General features: G+C 37.2%; 1 long non-coding RNA gene across 1 annotated transcript in view; it reads right to left on the bottom strand.

Annotated features, from left to right (window-relative positions):
- Positions 1-14,668, bottom strand: part of LOC122176185 — a 22,764-nt gene extending 8,096 nt beyond the window's left edge. The window contains exons 1-4 of the long non-coding RNA XR_006177643.1: positions 14,581-14,668; positions 12,968-13,091; positions 8,565-8,653; positions 4,417-4,527 (exon numbers count right to left, since the gene is read on the bottom strand). This is a non-coding gene — a long non-coding RNA (uncharacterized LOC122176185). The remainder of the gene's footprint in view (positions 1-4,416; positions 4,528-8,564; positions 8,654-12,967; positions 13,092-14,580) is intronic.
- Between the last annotated feature and the right edge of the window lie 1,454 nt (positions 14,669-16,122).

Below are 16,122 nucleotides of genomic sequence, written 5' to 3' on the forward strand. Positions count from 1 at the left end.
TGTCTGAGCCCAGGCTGTCTGTCTGAGCCCCGGCTGTCTGTCTGAGCACACGGCTGGTGGCGCACACTGCCCAGCCGGCGGCCATCTTAGCTCTCAAGGCCCCACTGAGGCCATTTTCCTCAGAAATGGCCTTGCCCTCCCCGAGGCCATGAAAGAAAAAAACATAAAATAAAGGTTCTGCTCTATCTCCCTATTAATTCTAGCTTTAACGTAGCTCTTTAGTACATCCCCAGCCATTTTAAATGCTTCTAAAAGCAGCCCTTGCAGCTCATCACCATGCACAGTACACAGCTCCTACAGCTCAGCAGCGGACTGGCCCCCTCCAAACGCACAGCCAGACACCAAGACGCCTTCCCTGACCTCTCTTCACAGCTCCTAAGAGCCAGGCCCCCACGCCCGGAAGCTGCCTGTTTCCCTTGGGCTCAGCCTGCCTGCCCTGCCCTGCGCAGCCCCCATCCCCTCCAGCTGCTGCTCCTCGCAGTCTTCTAGCAGTTTCTTTGCAGCACTCCCTGTCATTTCCAGCGCCCCCCCCCCCATGAAACCTCGGGAGGGGCAGGAAAAGGAATGTGGGTGGAGTAACACAGAGCATTTCAGTATCTTGTTCTGAATCTGCTTTGGAATTGAGGTGTGGCACAGAAAGGCTGAGTTTGCCGAGGATGTCTTCTTTTGCACTCAGTTGGAGAACTGTTAGAATGAGCAAAGAAATTCACACGGTGATCCTACTAAAAAAGCACCTTCACTTATTGCTTTATGCTGCTCTCCCCCCTCACATTAGGGGAAAAGGAGGAAGAAAGCCCGTAGAATAATTAGAAGAACAACAAAAAAATTTTTTTGTCTCTCTGTTCACAAGGGCAATTGGCATTAATTAAGTTAAGGGACTGGAACGATCAAGCTGTTCATCTGCAGAAAATATGAAACACAATGAATCATTAAATCTCCAAAGAAAAAAAAGATATATTTGAAAATGAACAATAGCGTGTGCTTATGCTTCCTTAAAATTAGCTTCAGGCTGCTTGTTTGCATCCCACGATAATACCGTGCATGAAATAAAATGAAGTTTCTGTACTGTAAATTTCCTCTAGGAAAGACTTTAAAAGTACTGAACAAAATGAGCAGTGCCAGTAAGAAAATGCATCTGAGGTTCTGCTCTACCTGACCTGTTAGTAATGTAGCAGCTTTCACACACTGAATGGGAAGTGCACTGATTTAAATGAAGAACTTCCTTATGTAGTGAACGTGTAAAGTGAATTTAGGTCCTACTGACAGAATGCTCACTTTCTAATTAGATTTTAGAATGCTTAGAGTTGGAAGGAACCTTAAAGATCATCCTTCCACTAGGCCAAGTTGCCCAAAGCCCCATCCAACCTGGCCTTGAGCACTTCAAGGAATCGGTCACTGACAACTATGCTGGGCCACCTGTTCCAGTGCTTCACCATCCTGCAAGAATTTCTTCCTTGCATCTGATCTAAACCTCTCCTTTTAGTTAGAAGACATCACACCTTGTAATCAAGATGTTAGTAAAAAGGCACTTAAGGACAAATGCAACAGCATGGTGTATGTGTGGCGTAGGGGGGAGAAGTATATGTGTGCACACAAAATCTTAATCATAGACAAAGCATGCATTCTGATGTGTTGACCCAAATTAAACTAATTAACAGAGATACACCCTATTAGGCATGCAAAACCATTATGATACAGACAGTGCTATTGTATACATCTAACCTAAGGCAAAAATGTTTACAAGAAACAAATGAAATTGATGAAATTGCCCCTGTATAATAGAATTCCTGGACTGAATGTTAGAATCCCAGCCAAGATGAAAATCAATATACTTTGTCTGAAAAAATTTAAAGCCAGTCACGAATTCACGACATTCATGCTTTGCCTTAGCACAGACTTACAAATAGCAAAGTTGTTTGAATACATAATGAACAACAAACTTATTTTTTTTCATAAAACTTTAACTGGTAAGGGTGCCCTACATTGAACTTGCCACTGAAATGGATATCTTAAAAGAATCTTATGTACTGCACTATGCAATGTGCTATGTATCATCCATACGAAGCACCACCTCTAACCTCTAACAGTGATTTTGGTAATAGGCTTTTCTGATTATTAGGAAATTAGGAAATTAGGGAAGAGCCTTGCCTGCATAGAAAAGTACTTGTTGCTATAAATAAGATTTTGAAAAGCTTTACAAGTTTTTTTCTCTTCTTTTTCTTAGTATGACATTCTTTCTCTAGGCAATATTCTAAAGTTCTATGATTGTACTAAATAAGGGAATTCTTATATAACATCATGTATGTCCATTGTGTTTTACAGACCTGCAAAGTCGCAGATTGGAAAATAATGCACTGTTTTAACAGAATGGCTGAACAACAGGGAGTACCCGTCAAGGATTCTGATCTTACTCAATGGAAAGAAAAAAAAAATCAGGGCAAGCTGGCAGCTCAGCAGCTTCATTTACAGTGTGAGGACTGAGCTGGTACTGATTACCAGTGGGTGGCCTAAGACCTGTCTCTTGTGTAGAGCCAACACAAGCAGAGCTGCTGATGAGGTGATAAAGGCTTCAATGCAGCACTGAGGTGGCAATGTGTGAACTCCAGCAACCACAGGAAATATCAGATGTCAGCAAGCATAAGGTGCTTGTAGGAGGGCTGGCAAATGAAGGCCTCTCATTAATCTCTTACAGATGAATGATGCCTTTGCTGCATCTTACACAGGTGTTAAGGAGCCAGCTTGTCTTATGTTATTATCCAGAGTACAAGAACCTGCACTGAGAGCAGAAAAGCTGCCACTGGAGGCGCGCTCCCTTGCTTCCCAGTGGAATGTCTTGATCTTCTCTAGGAGAGCTAGAGGAGAGAAGGGAACTTCACAGAGCGAATCTATTTCTTCTACACAGTAACCTAGAATTTCAGAGTTCAAATAAATATTCAACCCAGCTTATAAAAAGAATATAACTTCTAGTCTTTACAAGTACTGATTAAGCTTTTAAGAACTGTAAGAGACTTAATTGTGTATTTTGTTTTTTCACATGCAGATGTATTATTATGACAATTAACAACAGATTTCTAACTTCAAACCATGACTACACAGGGCAGTTTCTCCAGAGAGTGGATTCCAAACAATCTGCAAACATCCAACGGAAGAACAACTTCCAGAGTAAGCTATTGTGAAGGCTAAGTCCTGAGATCAGAAAGATGAAAAAAACATTGGGGAATGTAATGTGCATTATGATAGTTGCTTTCATCTGAACTTTATGACAATGTACACAACACTCAAAAGGTGGCCTCAGTAATGATAGCATTATAATGGAATAGACTTTGAAAAATTCACTGCATAGTGTTACAGCAGGGAACCAAAAATACACAAGAATGCCAGAATTTGATGCCTTCTGTTTTCTTTGTTTTCACCTTTCATTGCCACTAATTTACACGACTGGAAATGCAACTGCATCAGCAAATAATTATCAAATCCTCAGAAGTAATGATACTTGGATATCTAATCATATATTTAAATTTAAATAAAACCTTTCAAATATACATTTTTTGAGATGCATTCAAAAATCGGCCATGTTATGAAGTATAAAAAATACATTCAAAATGAATCCTACAATTTATTCTGAAGTAATGTCCACAATATAAACTATGAATAAAATGCTGTAAGATGCTATGCATTTACCTTTACTAAGTTTAGAACATTTGACTGCTGGTGAATTATTGCCAATATTGGATTTGGTGTAAGGTCACATAATAGAAAGCTTTCATAATGCTGCAGCAGTTCCGAATGGCTGGAAAAGTTTTATCTAGTGTCCAGTGGTACTGTTATGCTATAAGATGTTTTTACACAGAAAAATAGTCTGGCCTAGAAAAAAAATGATGTTTAATATAGCATTTTGTTACAGCTGTGTATGGAGAATGCCACTAAGAGCTTCTGACCTTTTCTCATTATTTAGAAACAGAACCCAAGTGTGGATTTCTACAGGGTGCACAAAGGGCAAGTTCAGTGCAGGTTTGTAGGCTACTAGACCATTAGCTGTTGGTTAGAAAGCACATTTTTTGTTCATTTACTTAAAATGCACTTCCAAACCTTAGTTCAATCAAACTAATCAAACTTAAATGAAACGTTGAGGCTACCATTCAAGCAGTACATCTCGTAGTCTAGACTACAAAAACGCATCCATTGCTTTGACATCCAATCACTACTTTAATTTTATAAACAATCATTTTAATGAAGCATTATTCCTCACTGGTACGTGATTTTGGTATGATAGCCTCAGGTATGGAAGTCAAAGGCTGCCATAAAGTGATAAACTGTGCTTTAATACATGATCTTTCAAGCTTCCCATGGAAATTTAATCAGTTTTGATGCTCCAAATAGAAGTCTGACTTGACAAGTGCTTGTGCCACTACTCACGTGTATTTCATCATGTCACATTGCTGTGATTTCTTCTTCCATTTGAGCCCTCTTGGGAAGACAAAAAAAAAAATGGAGAACATAGGAATTCCCCAATATGTCTTATAGTTCCTATGGAATGAGGAAAAAAAAACAACCATATACTTTAAGTCAAGAAAGCTGTAGTTTAAAGTCTCTTCTATCTCTTGCTACTACAGTCACTATACAACAGACCAAGATCAGAAACACAGTAAACAGGAGAGTGAAATGAAAGTGAGTTTGAGGTCAAAAATCCCCTGATTTAAGCAATACAGCAATGCAGAAACAATCAAGGAACCAAGAAGTTGGTGATAAAATTGTTCTCTATGTAGTCATTAGCCTTTTCTCATAAGATATATTTAAATAAAAAATAAAAAATAAAATAAATAAATAAAAAAGCTTTTCTAGCAGATGGAGAGAAAGGACAGGCACGGTACATTCTCTTTTTAAGGAACGTTCTCTTACAAAAGTGGTTTGACAGATAGGCTAAGTTAACTTATCTTACACATTCCTATTGCTTTAGTAAGGGTAACCTATTAGTGCAGGATGATGTAACCTACATGACAAGAAGTTTAAAACTGAGGAAAGATGAAAGAAGACACAAAATGAAAGAACTGCAGTATGTGATGTGCAGGTTACCCTGTTATTCCTACCACTTTTGTCCTCCAGCTCCCATAGGTTAGAAGTGAAACATGATCTGAGTATAAGTGTGAATATATTGAAGGAGCCATAGGCAGCAACAGGAGGAGCAATGAAATTGGACAAGTATTTGACGGGTACTTCAAAGGGTTTTACTCTAGAGAAGAAAACTGATACATTTTTTATCAAATTCTTTTTTTTCCTTCTGGGGTGCACTTGCTAATAATATTCCTCGAAAAAATATTGTGCCTTCTTTCCCGTGCATTGAGAAAATTCAGGAGAATCCTGAATCACCTATCTTATTTTTTATTACTAACTGTAAAAAAGTAAACCAGTATTTCATTCAAAATTCTAATAGAAATCATTATATAAACTATTTTATTTTCTAATTTTCTTTAATAAGTCATTATATAATATTTGGCTGGCTTTGTATCTGCTACCTTTAATACAAGACTAGTTGGAAGACCTCCACTCCAAATCCATGTTCAGAATGCATAGTCACCAGGTTCAAAACAAAAGCAACATAACATTTTCCTCATTACATTTAAATTACATTTATCAGATGAAACTACCAGGTTACACAGCTTCACGTTACAGAATTGCAATTAAAATTCTGACCAAAAGGCTTTCCAGATGCATGTCTGCAAATTTCTCCCCATGATGTATGTAGGATTCCAGCAAGGGAGCGCAAAGGCAAATGAAAAAGCATTTTCATGAAAAATTCTGGAGCCTTTGCTGCCATAAGCAGAAACTGCTTAACGGGCAGGATCGCAAGACGTATGCATTCAGGTTATGTACTTAGCACGTTAATAGTACAGCTCGTGTCCAAAAATTAAGGACGTGGTGACTGATGACAGTCCTTTTACGGGCATCACATGAACTGCTAGATGTGTAACCTCAGAAAACAGGAAAGAGGTGGGCAAAGAACATTCAACATCATCTTGCTGCATTACAACTTGCTCCATACCATGTGGTTGCAAAACTTTAAACTTCTACAGCTCTTTATAAAGAGCAACTCAATAATAATGTTGTGAAAACCCCTGTAACTACACTATTTTGATGTGTTTGTCCCAGTATATTGGTGCATGAGGAAACCAATAACTAAAAGTACTTTTCTTTCCACCCCACATGTCATTCTGTGATACCAGGTCTCATCTTCTTCACTCTACTCTCCTCCTGGCACTTTAAATCTCTTGTCTCTTTGGAAAACCCTTTCCTCCTCTTCTTCTAACAGCCTGTGTAGCTGTACAACACCTTCCTTGTTTCTTTTCACATGTTTTTTCTCTGAAACAGCTCTCAAAGGAAAGGGCAAGGTAAATAACAATCATAGATTCAGGGCTCCTCTACAGAGAGGCATGAGAAGTAGAGATACAGAAACATCTGTAATAATGGGACAAATGTGTCCTGGTTGTAGTTCTACTGGAACCTCTAATTTTGAACTAGACCCACAGAATATAAGCTCGAGAAGTAATAATTAAGTGTAAAAAATTAAGGATTTTATGAAATAACAATTATTCAGTAAACGTCATACACAAATTGTAACATGGTTCAAATTGCCCTAAAGGGATCTCTTCCAAAATAAATAAAACCTCAGAACTATATTCCCATATCTAGCTCATATCTAGCAAAAATGAAAATCTGACCTCTCTCATTAGCTTACTAAGTAGCCTTTTCTCATTTGCAGTGTCTCAGGAGCCTATGAAACGTGGAATCATGTTTACTTTCAGAAGCCAACACACAAAACGATTACATGAGCTTAGCCTGATCAGTTAATCTGGTGTTTTGTAGTGTCTTCAGTTTCAAACATTAATAGTTCAATGTTCTGTTCTCCAGCATATATTCACAAAAACTCCCATGAACTTGAAAGTCCTTACTAATTACCCTAGAGATATTCATACTGTCTAGTTCTGTGATTCTCTTTTCCTCTGTTACTCCTATATGGCCAGTCTTTGTTGAAGACCACAATCATTTTAATTTTATCCAGCCCCTCCTCTTTCTTTCCCTGAGAGAATCCAAACCACTGACGTGTTCACTTCAGAAAATAATAATTCTGATGAAGAAAAGCAGCTTCCAGAATTGTTGGGTACAAAAGTTCTGCTGACATAACATATATTCTTTTCCAAAAGATGTAGGTACAAGTTCAAGGCGACCCACTTACTTCAAGGCATGTTTTACCCAGTTGATGGGGCTTCTGTAGTGCAATCACAACATCAACTGTTTATGAAATCAAAACATAACCCTTCAACCCAAGTAATGTGCTATTTTGTGAAACACTAACAAGTGAGCATCATCTGTCCTAAGGGTGAAATAAAGCAAGTGTAAAATTCACACTACATACTCTGGCTGATTTGTACACCTGATCTGGTCTATTATTCTTCACCCAAGTGAATCAATCTGAGATAAGAAATGTATTAACCTTCACCTGTTAAAGCTGTTGCTTAGCTTTGAAGAAAAATGTAATGATAATTTTGTGATGAAGTTGAAATAGGCAAGTTAATAGTATGATTCTAACTATAGCAGGCTCTTACAAAACAGTGCCTTCTAGAAAAGTACTGCTGATGTCTGGGCTGGTTCATTTAAAAACAAGATCAATTGCAAGCTATTTGTAATTACTTGTGCACTGTAAAAATTGAAACAGATTAAACTAAGAAAATGCACTGACTTAATGTCTTTAGTTTCTTCTTTAACAGAAAATTGACCAAGCCCCTGAACTTCAAAATAGCTAAGCAAAAGTAAAAGAAAAGCAAAAACAGTGATGTAAAAATTTACCTAAAAGAAAGTCACATTATTTCAACACTGCTTTCTATCTTGGAAAGATTTTAATGTGAGTAAATCTGCTTTCTGATTGACAGATTCGTTATATTACATCCAGATCTCTTTTGTGGTCCTCAAATACCCAAGTGGAAACAGTGAAAGTGAAAAATATGTCAGTCCTTTCAATATATTAGAAAGTTGAAAATGATGTGGGCAATACTTCCTTTTTTTCCTGACTTGAAGCTTAATTTAGTGCTTATACACTAAAATGACATTTGTCTTTAAAATCTGTACTTCTGGGGGAAAAGAAAGTACAAAACTTACTTTTCACACAGAGAACAATGATGTCAACAGCAAATACACAAGATTTTCAAACCACAGCACTGGAGACTTCTTTGAGAAAAGAAAGCATATATTAAAGGTGATATCTGTATGTTTATCTGACAGCTGAATCTTTCTTGATTCAAGATTCAATTTTCACAAGTTGGTGTTGTGCTATTTAGTCTTCCTGAGCATCCTGTAAAACTTTTCTGGTTTCCTGGTTCTCACACATTCTCATGTTACTCAGATGACCTGAGCTAAACCATTAAATATACCATTGTAGTTAACAGTTTAATAATATGCTGATATTTGTTCCTGATCTCGTTCCCATGAAAACAATTCTTCTTTTTATTTGAAAGAGGTCATAAAAATGCAGTATTCAGAAAACATCAACATTATTAAATCAATGCACTTACCTTAAATTCTTGAAATGAGAATCACCACATGTAAACATGTAAACTCATCTCCAACTTGCCTTCTGATGTAAGAATCTGAGGTGGATGACCTGGAGGCAGCCAGAAGGTGAGAAGTTAGTAGAAACAACAGAATGCTTGGAAAACTCAGTGCAGTTGGGGCAGTACTTACAAATCAGCTTCTTACTTAACTATAGAATCACAGAATCATTAAGGCTGGAAAAGATCTCTAAGATCTGCCCAGGGAGGTGGTGGAGTCTCCTTCTCTGGAGATGTTCAAGACCTGCCTGGACACCTACTTGTGCGACCTGGAGTAGGGAACTGCTTTGGCAGGGGGTTGGACTCAGTGATCTCTGGAGGTCCCTTCCAACCTGTACGATTCTGCGATCTAGTCTGACTGTCCACCTACCACTGATATTGGCACTTCAAACCATACCCCTAACTACTACCTCTACCCCTTGCTTAAGCACCCCCAGGGATGGTGACTCCACCACTTCCCCAGGCAACCTGCTCCAAACCACTCCAGCTATTTTTTAATATATATATTTTTACGCGCGTCATGACAAAGTAGTCCTAGATTAATTCAGGATGTCCTTCCTTAGATCAAGTAGAAGCATAGGAACCTAGATGAAATTATATATAACAAAGTATTTATCATCCATTGCTATACTTTTTGATTGTCATACTATTGTATTTTATAGTGACAAAACAGTTTCATGAATTAGATCATTAATCTGTGTTTTTTAAAGCATGGAACTGAAGCCCAAGCTTGTTTACCGAATTGTTCATGTCACTCACACAACTTCTAAGTCCTTACTAGATTCAGAACATTACTTTTATCATTCACAATATAATAAAATTAAAATAGACACTTCTCAGCAATCTGTCAGTAGAGTCTGTGACATTCAAATAACATGAAGTTCCTATCTTAAACATGTTCCTAAAATGCTGGATGAAGTCTTAATACCAGCATTACCAGGAAACATGTCTACAACATCAAATATAACTTTTATCCTCTGTGAATGCTTTGCATAGTCTGATTTCCAGTTTCTGGTCTCATTCATTAATTTCTCACCGCAATTACATGTATATTTGTGCACCATACAGTTTAGCAAAATTTATTTCTGTTCCCAGCTTTCTTAGGCTAAAGCTAAATCTTCTATGAAAATTAAAGTTTATGAACAAACACTCATCTGGAAAGATTTGGGGTGAACAATTAATCCGAGGGCTTTGCTAGCAATGCATTTCATCATGTTGGAAGACGATTTCTGTTTCTCAAAGACTTTCTCTTCACTGAACCTGTTCAGCACCAATACCAATCATTTAAAAAGATTCCCAGTCATGTCACAGTCACTAAACGTACAGCCCCACGCTCCTACACAGGTCAAATTCCACCTCTTGTGGCTGTTTTATCTATACTGCACAAGGAAGAGCCTCTGCTCTTGTACAAGGCTTCTGCTTTTTATTTTTTCAATACATATTATAGATGTGGAACTACAATAAAAGGAAGTTATGACTGGTGAAAAAGCCAGAGACTGAGTGTACAAGATGTCATCAAATGCTTCAGTTGAATTTTTCTTTTTTTACTGGGAAAAAAAAGAAACATACTTGGCTGTCTCAAATCTGTTTCATTTCAGAATTTTCATAATTGGAATTTAGTGTTATTCTCTTGTCCCTATTATTCTGCATCCTACAAATAAACTGAAAGCATGATTATTTATGTGGTTTTTCTCAGTTCCAGTCTACTGCATTCGTCACAAGACTTCTGTTAAATTCTTATTCAATAAGCACTCATATTTCTGATTTTACTTACACGAGGTGTACCAGCATACAAGATGTGGCTTATTTTTAAGACAATTTTTCCCACTGACTGTGACTAAACGCTAAAATCAATCAACTCTATCATATGTAATGGCCCACAGCTTTTGTATTTCTGTTTGAAAATGTATCAGGTTGAGATGCTCCACATAGCATTCACTCTTTTCAAACATGACGTGTGAACGAGAATAGTTTGGTACTAATATTGGCCCAGTAAGAAACCTGTCTTATGCTTGCAGTGTGGAATGCTGAGGCCCTGGAAAAATCTGACAAAAGAAATCCATTTTCCTGTAATTGAGTCTGTTGACAGTATCTGCTTTTGAAGCATCAGACAACACACATCAGTCCTCTGAGCTTTGCTTTTCATATCACAAACCTCTAGTCAACATAAGAAAAGACATGCAAGATAATAATGAAAGTTTAGAAACTATTCACAAGAATATTGAATGACTTGCAAATACAATATAGTTGGTAACTGAGGGGGAGGTCACCCCAACTAACAGATTTATGCATCTGCTCCTTTCCATAAAAAATTCACAACGCCTTTATGCCTGAATTTCATTTATACAGCCAAATCCTCCCGTAATGTAATTACTCATTATTGAGCATGATGATAGTATAGTATATGCAAGCTGACACATTATTTCATTTCCTTTGTTATTAGCAATTGCTATATATCTTAAAGCTGTATGCAAAAGTAAAGGACCTCCATTTGCTATAGAAGGTGTAAGCTTTTCCCAAATCAATAACTAAATTATGAAACAAAATAAAATGAGATTCCACATGGCTACATGAAATCCAGATTTCTTTTTTAGCTCCGCGCAAAAACAACTGTCAGCCTTCCTGCATTATTCTGCTATCGGCTTACTGGCACCACACAACAGATTTGCTTTACAAAAAAAATAAAGTTTCTCAGCTCTTTTAAAAAATTTATCAGACTATTTTCAGAACTTAGAAATCATGGCAAAAAATCATGTCTCATTCGTTTTCTGCTCAAATGAAAATTAAAAATGCTACAGAAGATTTGAGTTTAATTTTTTAACTTAGAAACAAAAATCACTACACTTTAAAAAAAATAAAATGCCTGAGTTATTAAGAGTCTGCGAACTGCCTACTGTGCCCAGGAAGTTGTGTTTTCCATTGTGCATGTCTATGTCAATATAATGACAGCACCATGCTTCAGATCAACTGGATACTAATTACAGATTTACCTGATAGACTGGAATGGCTCCCAAGGAGCTGTTGCACTCTATTTAGCAAATAAGTGATTATCCTAACAGCTACATAAGGACTTGCAATGCTAAATAATCTCATCTGGATACCATTTTGTAATCTTTGTGGTTTTTTTTTTTTAAGTTCTTATGAACTTGCAGCAATGCCTTGCAAATATGCAGTTGGACTGCTGCAGATACCTGGAGCTGCAGACACCAGGGCTCTCTCTGAACTCAAGAAGTCTGCTTGCAGCCCTTGCAGCTCCCCAGATGACTGATCTTATGCCTCTTTTGGCACTGTGAAATGTAAGAATTTTTCATGTCATGCATTCTTTGAAGTTATGAAGCATTATATTTAACAAAAAACAATCATTCTTCAAACAAACCACAATTTCATGCCTGTGATAAATTAAGAAGTAAAATGGTTAAGTAGGTTCAAAAAAGGTGAGTGGAAAAAATGAGCATGTGGAATAAAGCCAGGGTGTCTTTAACATACAGATCTGGATTCAAGTAATATAAAGTATTCATTTACTAAAAGTATGAGGATGGGTTGATTGAATAATTGCTTACAGACTGTAAATATTTTCTACTGACTTTTCAAATCATTGAAGCAGTTCAGGCTCAGATAGAACCCACAGAATATATTCTAACTCCTGCTATACAGCATAAGCAATCCCACTGCTTCACTATGGGAAGGTGTTACTCAATGTAAGCACGGTATCAGGTTCTGAGCTGTAATTATTGTTTACACAAACTTGAAAAGCCTTAGAGAAAGACTAAAGAAGACAATTTTTAATGATCACTCTCTACAGAGGTCATTAATTTGTGTCATGACCTGCTACTTCAAATGTAATCAGTGAAATGTACGGAATGTTTTACAGTCAATATAATTGCCTCTCTAAAAGTAGTAGTAATAATGAGTACACCTACAGTTGAGGCTTGTTAACTCAGTATGGAATATGTGCTCCTTTCTTCACTTTAAAGTAGGGAAATCATGCTAAGCCAACATCAAGAAGAATTAAAAACTTGCTTACACTCATTACGTGTTCTGTTTCAAAAGCACAGTAGCATCAATTGATCCCATCTGATCTGGAAAATCAACACTTACAGTTCCTGTTACGACTCATCATTCCCTCGCTCTATCACTTAAGACAAAGATGTTTTGCTGTTTTTTCACTGTTCTTGTCTTTCAGGTTTTCAGTTCTGGATAATAAAATGTAAATCATTAAAAACCCTAAATAATTTGAAATCTGAAATTTGTACACTGAGCAAATAAATGAAAATTAAACTGAAGTAAATCAAAACACACTACAAAATACACATCCATTTATAAATATTGTATACAGATTATACTGTGGACTGATTCTCATCATTTACCTAGGCTGCATCATGTCTTGCTCGCAGGAAAAGTTCAAGATTTGTGTTTAAATTATTTACATTGCATCCAAGCTCATAGCAAAATTCATTGTGTTCTGCTGGATCCATATTACAACACCAGATACTGGAAAGAAAAAGGAAGAAAGCTGATGAACCAAAGAATTTTCATAGAATTTTCGTATTTCATGATATTTTTTACTTCTTTCCTGATGTGGTAATCATGGAAAAAAGACATCTGCGAGTGATTATTAGTCTACAGCTTATCATTGCAGAACAGACTTTGAGTTCAGTGTACTTATGTCTTGGCCCTTCCTGATGAGATTTATTCGACAGAACTAATTTGAAAGCGAGATAATAATCAATGTCAGTAATTTAAGCATGCTGTTATTTTCTCCAGATACTTCTGGTGCTTGTTGCGCGGATTCTTGGCTTCTGTATTAAAAATGATCAGTAAAATGTACAAATATACAGGGGCATTCATACTGCAGACCAAAGACACGACATTGAAGACAAAAATAAGGTAAGGCCAGATATGTCCATTTCTGCTAGGAAAACTCCTTGATCCCATAGTTGCCATGTAGCAAGAATGACAGTTCTGCATAGAAATTTCTTTAGAATTATATCTTTTGTATTTATCTTGTGGTTTTATTCATTTATTTCTTATAGGATATAGGTCTGTGTTGAAATTCAAATTTTAAAGATTCAGATCTTTCTAATTTTCTCACAATCATACCAAAAGCCTTGGCGATAGCTCAAGAAGCGATTAGTAGGATGCTCCAGTTTCTCACCATTGCATGTTGCTTTACACTCAGACATACACACATGCATACTAAAGCCTTACACCTTCCTAACAGAAAATAACATTACAGTAACTCTACGATCTGATGCAATGTAAAAGGATTATCCGCTCAATCTATTCACCCAGTGCTTCCACAGATGCTAATTCAAATCAATATCTGTACTTAATAACAAGCTGAAAAATGCATGGCTGTTAAGAACAAGGTAAAAATGTAAAACACTGCGCTTTTGAAGTCTATTTTCAGTAAACAAAAGCTTCTCTGTTTCTGGAGGAAAAAATAAAGTAGAACACGTTATATCTTAGTACTGTAAAAGCTTATAAATGGGATTTGCTTAGGAATCCAAGGAAATCAGGCCCCTCCTCCTTTAAGCTCATTTGAAAATGCATTATCTTCAGAAGCGCTTACGCAGTAAGCTGGAGAGAGGCTGACTGAAAGGATCCCATCAGGATCCCACAACCCTGAGGTCATGTAAATCGTACCTCGCCAGAGCTTTGAAGTCATGTAGGCAATGTGTTTGCTGCAGAAACGCACGCACACCTCATTGTGCCTGAACGGCTGCACGTGCAGTCAGATGGGGCGTTCTCATTTCTGTCAAGCTGACAAGACTCACAATGGGGGTTTACCACGTACTTCTGTGACCAGAAGCCAAGAAGCCAGGTGCTGCCAACAGCAGACTTTCCTGTCTGTTCACCATGCCTGGGTGCTTACAGATCCTGAGGGAAATGTGAGCAGCAACTGCAGAAAGCCGATGGCACTGGGAGGAACTGCAGCAGGGCTGATGAAGCAGGAGATAAGAGAGTTTTAAATGCGTACCTTTCAGTGTTCCTGTTGATGGAAAGTAGAGCTGAGGCTGGCATTTCCCCAGTTTTTTACTGCTGGGAAAAGCTGTCCCAAGGACCAGCTGGTTCATATCCATTGAAAACTGGGGAAAAAAGTAAAAGAAAAAATAAATTAAAAAAAGAGGATATGAGCAAGATAAAAATCGTACACGGTGCTTTTTGAGAGATCCTTCTATCTAAACCTCATTTCTAGTGATACGGTTATTATAGATCTTTCCTGACAGCACTCCAGCGTTAGAATTTGAAAAAAGAAACACTGATTTCTTTCCTTGTAACCAAATATACTAAGCACACGTTCTTACTAAGGCACAGCATCATACAGACATAGAGTCGGGCTTTCAAAAGCTGTAGTTTGGAAGAGGCACAGTAGTTACAACTGATACAGTTCTGTTGAAAAAATAGAAGTGGGTGAAACCTCTGAGCAATTCAAATTGATTCTTGTGCTGATGATACCATAAGTAAAGGTTTATGAACATTGAATGAATTTTTTTTATACAGCTCCAAAGCTACCCACTGATGCTCTTAAAGTCTGAGTAGCTTTTTCTATATATGTGTGGATGAAGAGATGAATTTTTCAATGCACAATCTGCATTTTAGCATTAAAGAAAATAGCTAAAATGTGTATAATACAGTACAGGAACTACATATACTTTCAAAACTGCTGAATTTCATTGAGCATAGAAAGTAATTGCTCTTATATTAAAAGTTGAACTCTTCTGCAAAACACTTGATCCCTAATGAAACGAGTTCAATAGATACATCCCATGGCATGCATAAAACAGGGAAGTCAAGCACAAAGAGCCTTCTTTCATGCATCAGTTTTGATTGTCCTACTTTGCTGTGTCAGGAACTACAGCAAGAGCTCAAGTGTTGAAGCTTTTTGATACTATAATAAACCAAACAAAGCCCAGTTGCATATTTTAGGGTTTATTTTATGCCACATCTATACAATGAGCAAAACTGGGAGTTTTCAGTAACCACTGTGAACTGCTTCCAGAGATGATGTTTTCCTCATGGAAGGATTCTCACTAGTGTAGAAAAACCATATTTGATAGCCAGCAACCAGGCTGGCCAACAGAATTAGTGCACATTCTGTCAGCATATTTCCTCCCTCCAGCTTTACTTCTCCAATCTTTTTCAATATTGTCAAAATGAGCAATCATTTGTGATTCAGACTCCCAGAAAAGGCAGAAATCAACATACCCCAATGACGGATAAATTATTAATGCAATCCTGCCAATCACACAGAGCTCAGTGCTTTTAAAAATGGAATGAGATCATCTGCTCAGTTCTTTTAAATGAGATTCATCTCTTATTAGGGGGCATTATGTATATGCCTTGCTCTCAGAAAACCATTTTCTTCAAAAAAAGATTATTGCACTGTCTCTTCTTGTGAAATACCATGCAAGCTCTACACTTAGATACCAAATCAATTTTTTGTTTCAGGAAACAATTATATGGAATGGGTATTTTCTTTCGCAGATAGACTGATTCTGTTGAATATGAAAGCTTCTAC

This window comes from Lagopus leucura, unplaced genomic scaffold, assembly GCF_019238085.1.
Source record: "Lagopus leucura isolate 7727_CA_CO unplaced genomic scaffold, USGS_WTPT01 Super-Scaffold_760, whole genome shotgun sequence".
Lineage (NCBI taxonomy): Eukaryota > Metazoa > Chordata > Aves > Galliformes > Phasianidae > Lagopus > Lagopus leucura.